Source organism: Electrona antarctica, assembly GCF_951216825.1.
Source record: "Electrona antarctica genome assembly, chromosome: 22".
NCBI classification, from domain to species: domain Eukaryota; kingdom Metazoa; phylum Chordata; class Actinopteri; order Myctophiformes; family Myctophidae; genus Electrona; species Electrona antarctica.
In genome coordinates, this window is record NC_136805.1 from 39,589,001 (window position 1) to 39,596,292 (window position 7,292).

Genomic DNA, 7,292 nt, shown 5'->3' on the forward strand with positions numbered 1-7,292 from the left:
AACCAGTTTATAAAGTGGCCCTCGTTTTTATATTTACATAATCTAGCTATCCTAAAACATCTCTCCCGGTATCTGTAGCCTGTAGGTATTCTCATCCTCATGCTCCTCGAGAGTTTGAAAGTACATCTTGGTGAAAATGATCAGATGACAGCCTGTGACATTGACAATTTGGCTGGGCTGGATATATATATATATATATATATATATATATATTTAAATTTTTATCAAAGTTTCTTTATTACATTTTTCAAGTCACGTATGAGTCAAATAAAGATAACATACAAAAATTTGTATTTTACCCCTCCCACCCCCCCCAGAGTTCCTGCTCCGAAAGGGCCACAACCCTGGTATCTCATACCATTAACAAAGGGAACCAAAAAGATGGAACACATTTAAACCTAATTTACTAAGCCAACGACAAACCCTCTGACATTATTCTCATCAATATGCAGAGCTGCATCCCTGAACGGGCCTGTTGGCTATTTTTGGTGTACTGTAGATGGTTAAAAAGTGCAGACCAAGTACCGAGCCAAAGGTCAATTTTACAAAATATTGATGGTTGAATTGGTTAAATGTCTGAAAACACCCATTTAACATGAATGCAATATGTAGTGGGGGTCCCTACTTCATCTCCGTCTCTGCAAAGGGCCGTCCGTCCCTGCTCTAGACAAACCACATTATCCAATTCGGATCTGGCCTACACCACCCACACAAAGATCTGTCAGGGAAAGTATGCATCTCTGTGTCAAATCAAACTATCAAACCTGTTTTAACAAGCAGTTGGATGAGAGGCAGAACCCAGCCCTGGCCTTGGGTGACTCTCACAGCTTTTACTGTGTGTACTTTGCAAAAATATATAAGGGAGTACAAGTGACTTAAACACAGGCAAGGCTTGGGAAACTCCTAACATGAGGTGGAAGGTCATTTCCACAGCGTGGGCGCTACAACGGAAAATATATCTCTCCACCTTAGCTTAACCCATTTAGGTTATTTATTGACCTAAGTTTTCTGAAAAACTTCAAATATTTATATAGCAGCATCCTTTTTTTTTCTTTTTTTTTTTACATTTTGGAATACTGTACAGAACCCCAAAGTGGGTTCCCGGCCTGAAGGGGTAAAACACCAAAAGGGGTTCCCGCCCCAAACAAACATATTCAGTAGAAAGAGACCTCAAAGACACTGTTAGGATGGTGTTTGTTTACTTATTTTCACCTTTCGACATTTTCTCATTAAACGTGACACCGTTTAACCCCTTAAGCTTTATTTTATAGAGCAGTAACACCATCGAGAAGGTCCTTAATGTGTACAAGGAGTCCTTGTCCTCATTGAAATTGCTTTTAAAGGGGAACATTTTTTTATTAACTTTTTTGTTTATGGAAAAAAAACAAAACCCTACAATAAACCCATGACAATGCAGCCTTGTGATTATTCCGATTTGTTTTTTATTCTCATACAACAGGTAACGGGTAACAACGAGGTACGGACATCACTTAAACAATGAGCTCCCGAAGCTCATGACACTGTCCATGGTGCTGTCGGCTGCCTTGTCCGCTGCCGCACCGGTTACTGCATCCCCAATGGCTCCAGAGATCTTGTCCCCGATACCTGGGGGACGATGACGGGATGGGACAACAGCCACATTTCAGTGGAGAAATGACACTATACTCTCCCAGATTCAAGAAGCATTATCGTTCACTATTTACCAGCAACACAGTATTTGGCGGTAAAAAAAACTAAACATCTGACTAGACGGGTATACAATTTTAAAATTAGAGTAAAAAAAAAACAGGGTCCAAAGTAGATTAAAACACCTTCTGTGGGACATAATGTCAAACCAGTTGGAAAGCGTTATATTAATTCAAGTGCCACGTTCATTCTACATATTAGTGCAAAATTGTGCTTCATGGGTTTTAAAGGCCATCTCCTGTAGTCCATTTCTTCTATTAAAATAATGACTCAGAAACTTGGGACGGCTCAAATCAAATCACCTTGTTCTGCTGCTGCCGCTTCATCCTTCTTTCCTCCTCCGAGTAACTCGCCAACCTTGTCTTGTGCTGCGTCCGCTGGGGAGTACAGAGTAGGGCTTTAAGCAACTAGTCGACTAGTAAATCCACTAGTTGACCCCATTGGGACTAGTTGATAAAAACTTTTTTTTTCCCCCTGTTTTTGTAGGCCTCAAGATCAGATAGAATGCTAGATTATAGTCACCAATTTACAGTTTTTCTTTTTCTTTTTACATAATGGGTAGTTAAACAACTAGTCGACTAGTAAACTAGGCAACTAGTCAACTAGTAAAAATCACTAGAAGTGAAAGCGCTAGTACAGAGGCATCATTGCACAATGCACATGCACTGACCCAGTGGTGGAAAACATTTCTCACACTTCTTTACCAACCGTATCAACACTGCAATGTAGAAACACTCTGTTACAAGTAAAAGTCTGGTAATCACAATTTACCCTTTCACAAGTTATCATGTCTAAAATGCATTTAAAACCTTTTGAAAAGAGCAGATCTACAAGCTCACACAGCTTAGTTACTTTATACCACTGCACAGTTTTTAGTGCCCACTCTTCCTCATACCCTGTCTGATTACTAGAAGAGTGAGCATGAGGAACAGTGGGCACCTAGATGCAAAATCCTTTTTTGTCAAATGTTAAAAAAAAATATATATACAGTATATTTGAAGAATGGTCGTATAGCCTACATGGTTTGAAGTTGAACATGCACAGTATATTATTACCAGACCTTAGCCTAAATTTACACTTCAACTTCTCGTTTAATGCTCAAAGTGATATACAGGTTTTGTAGCAATTGAAGAAATATTTGACTTTAATGGTCAAATGTTCAATCATGTTCTATCTAATGTATACTTTACATTACTCCAAATATATTTTACATTTTGGACCAAATAGCCACTTTTACATCAAGCTGCCCACTCGTCCTTAGTGCTCATTCGTCCTGTTACGCACCATCTAATCTGACAATGAAACTTGTGACGTTATTTAATACAATCTCAGACTTAAATTGACGTGTAGAGTGGAAAACCATATTAGCTATAGGTTCTGAGCCATAACTGTCACAATTATTATTATTATCATCATTATTATTATTGTAATCTACTATTAAGGCAAATAATAGCTAATACAGTATCTCACCAGCTTTTTCAATCATGCTGTTGACTCCAGACTGTAAACCTTCCATTTCAGCTGCCTTGTATTGTCAGATGATGCCTTCCTGCTGCGAGAAAATGTTATGTGTCGGAAAATGTCTCTGTGTGTGTGTTTGTGTGTGTTTTGTCTCGTCACTCACACCCCTGATTGCCCGCTGGCAATACACGCCCATATCACAGTGACGTGCCAGTCTGTTTATGAATACACCAGTTCAGTTCAGGCATCTACATGCTACACTAAATATTCTACCTGACAGGTTGATGTGCAAACAATTGTCTGGAGATGCGTCATATCGTCATGTCAAGCAATTTAGTTTACTCACACTCAACCCATTTTGGGCGGGAACCCCTTTTGGTGTTAGCATTATGTTATGCTTTAGCTATTGAAAAATAGCAGATCTACAAGCTCATAGCGCGCCACCGAGTGGCGCGCTACGAGCTTGTAGGTCTGCTATTTTTTGAAAAATCGAAGAACCACTGACATAGAAACATAGCTTTTTCAGAAAACTGTCAGGATGTAGAAGACATTTTTAGAATCTGATCTCAGGTCAAAATGGGTTAGGTAAAATACAATAATATATATTTCACCCTGACCTTTTCAGCTTCTATAAATGAAGGATGTCCTTATAATACCTAAAACTAAGACTAAAACTAAACTATATGTCAATTACCAAACTGAAAAACGAAGTGAAACTAAAACGAACTACTGCAGCACATGTGGGGCACATTTATTCCGATGATACCTTGAACCCTGAGCCTTTTACCCTTATGGATGAATACATTTTCTTCCTGACTTATCATGATATTACCTCTAGGAGTTTTGTTTGAAATGTTTCGTCCTTTGGCAGAGTTGTGCACTTTACTTGAGTGCATTACTTGAATGAAAGATTTTATTTTAATATTTGATTGTGACTTTGCAGGTGTGGCGTGTGGGACACGGAAAGCATTGACGGTCAATGGATAAATGTCAATCAGTGGCGTCCTGTCACATAAAAAGGACATGTGAGTCATGTCGCAAAAACAAAACACCCAAAGTCACAAAAGGTGAGTGAAGTGTGTGAGGAAGTGCGTTCCTCTGTGGGACAACGCCCCATCAACTCGTACACTTTATGTGTTTTGGAATTCTTTTGTGTCGAAGAATGCTCCACCCAGATCACCATGGCGACACTTCTTTTTAACCACTTTCAGTGGCCCTTGCGTCCCTATTTTGGGCATGTAATTATAGGTGAGAATTACAAATTATATATATATATAGTTTCGCCACGGAAATAGCACAAGCTCACACATATATCGGCTATTTTTGATGGCCGACTAAGTGCAGATCAAGCATATAGGAGTAGTGGTTTAATGTCTAGCCCTGCCCTTGGCACGGGATTAGTGAGGATAGGCTGGATAAAATGTTACCCAGCCGGTTCTAAAAAAAGTGTGTGTGTGTGTGTGTGTGTGTGTGTGTGTGTGTGTGTGTGTGTGTGTGTGTGTGTGTGTGTGTGTGTGTGTGTGTGTGTGTGTGTGTGTGTGTGTGTGTGTGTGTGTGTGTGTGTGTGTGTGTGTGTGTGTGTGTGTGTGTGTGTGTGTGTGTGTGTGTGTGTGTGTGTCTTTGATTTGTACATCGACCAGGCATTCCAAGATAAACATTCTAAGTATCAACCATTACTTGGAAGTATAACAAACCTGGGGTATCGCTGTAGATTTGCCATACTGATATTCGGAAGCCTGGGCCATGTGCATAAACTGACCATGAGTGGCCTAAGAATAGCTGGCATGACAAAAAGCGTGTGTGTGTGTGTACACTGCATTCTAATACATTTGAAATATTGGGAAATAAACATAATTTTAGAAATGGCAACTTTTTTCCACATTATGTCAGACGTGCTCCCACTGCAATACGCCATCACTGAAACTCATACCGTTCCGAAATGATCACTAACGAACGCCCTGGTCTCCGCCCACGCCCTTCAGGTCCAAATATGGGCGGAAAGTCCACCTTCATCCGCCAAGTGGACGTGATGTGTGGGAGAGAGTTAAATAGATGGTGACAGAGAGCAGTCAATAGCAGCCAGATCAGGCTGAAATCTTGCCCAAATATGTAGTAATACGTCATAGATACGTCATAGATCATACATGGGCAACTGGCGGCCCGGGGGCCACATGCGGCCCCCAACATCACTTAATGTGGCCCTCAGGTTAATATCACAATACTGATATATTATTGATTTGAAAACATGACCCGCTTGAATTACTTCTGTCTAAATTATAGTAGCTTAATGAGTAGTATTATTAAAATGTTATGTCTTTTTTATGTCCAATGTATTTGTATTTAGTTTATAAAGTACATAAGTATAATTAAAGTAATTTGAAAGGCATTTGAAATTCAATAATGTTACTTTTCAGGATTCCAATTCACGCGTTTTGAGCTTGTAGATCGGCTATTTTTGCTAGAACAGTAATATGCAATGTGGCCCCTCTGGAGTGAGTGAGGAAATATAGTGGCCCTATCCATCGTCAAAGTTGCCCACCCCTGTCATAGATGATTGACATCATAGATGTGCCCAAATATGAAGTTCCACCTGGCCTATAGCTGGTTCCACTGAGCCCATTCTAGTGACTAGCCTCTGCAGCGGCCATTGCTAGGATTACAATTATTCTGGTAAATAAGTTGCACTCTGAGTGCTATATTTCTATATTTGAAAAGCGTGGCTCTCAGCCAATCGGCGTGACGTGACGACACCTGAGAGCAAAGTCTGATGTCACGCCACCAATATAAAAGCTTGCACAACGCAAGTTCATCGCAGTTTGTACCGTGCTATTTGGGTATTTACGTGTTATACTTGTTATTTTTTTGTGACGCGGATTGCTCTTTACTAACTTAGGTCGCGCACCAGGGTGTACTTGTTTTGTACGTTTAGTCGTTTATCATTATTGGGATCAGGCGTAATATGGCCGATAAAATGGGCGGTATGTCCTTGGGCGACAAAATGGATATGTCCTTAGACGACATTATCAAACAGAACAAACAGCAGCAGAGGGACCAGAGAGGCGGAAGAGGAAGCCATGGTCACGCCGGGGGCTCGGGCAGCGGCCGTCATAGCCGTAATGGCCATGATAGTCGTAATGCAAGCCACGATATCCGTAGTATTGGCCACGATAGTCGTAATGCAGGCCACGATATCCGTAGTAATGGCCATGATGGCGGTCGCCTTGGAGGAGGTTTAGGCAGCCGAGGTGGCAGCGGCGGTGGTCCCATAACCATGAGGAAGAACATCAACCGTGGTCGAGGAGGACCGACGCCGTACAGCAGGCCGCCTAAACAGCTTCCGGATAAGCGGCAGCATGACAATGGCGGCGGTGGCGGTGGCGCCGGTCACAGCAGACCGCCGTCATACAACAGCAGGCCTAAACAACAGAGTCCCGACGGTGACTTCAACGCTGGCGGCAGCGTTGAGAACCGGCCCGGTTTGGAAACTGGAGGCCACCTCCATGTCTCAAACCTCGACCTTAGAGTATCCGATCGCGACCTCAAGGGCCTTTTCTCCAGGTTTGGTTATCTGAAGAAGGCCATGGTTCATTACGACCGGTCTAGAAGGAGTCTGTGCACTGCAGATGTCATCTTCGAAAAAAGGGCAGACGCAGAGGACGCCAGGAAAGAATTAAAGGACTTTACACTTGACGGGCGCTCCCTGGACATACAGTTCATCACCTCACCACATCTTGACACGCAGCAGGTCATGTATAGGGGACAACATGGAGGTCGCGCTGACAGACGAGCCATAAGGCCTCGGGACTGGTCGTCCCCGTGGTTGCAGCAGCAAGCTTGATATGCCAGGACACACACAGTACACCACTTTCCCAAACAGTTGGTTCGGACTTGGGACCCATTTGTGGGTCACACGGACCTTTTTTAACGGATCACGACTCGAGTAAACTAAATCCCATCTTCTTTTCCTACATTTAAAAATGTATGTATTTCTTTTTTTTTCCCCAATATATTTTATACATTTTAAAACGAAAAAGTCCATAAATAAAAAATAAAGTTAAGATAATAATTAAGGACTCAAGTAGTGAAAATAAACAATCTACAAGCTTGCGTGTGTCCTTGTAGATCTGCTATTTTCACTAGTTTGG

The 7,292-nt window shown here is 41.7% G+C and overlaps 1 long non-coding RNA gene across 1 annotated transcript; it reads right to left on the bottom strand.

The window, feature by feature from the left end:
- Positions 1 to 1,444: 1,444 nt before the first annotated feature.
- On the bottom strand, positions 1,445 to 3,300 carry LOC306915798. Its single transcript, XR_013788880.1, has 3 exons — positions 3,157 to 3,300; positions 1,989 to 2,063; positions 1,445 to 1,605 (listed from the first exon to the last, which is right to left on the bottom strand). It is a non-coding gene; the product is annotated as an uncharacterized lncRNA (long non-coding RNA).
- Between the last annotated feature and the right edge of the window lie 3,992 nt (positions 3,301 to 7,292).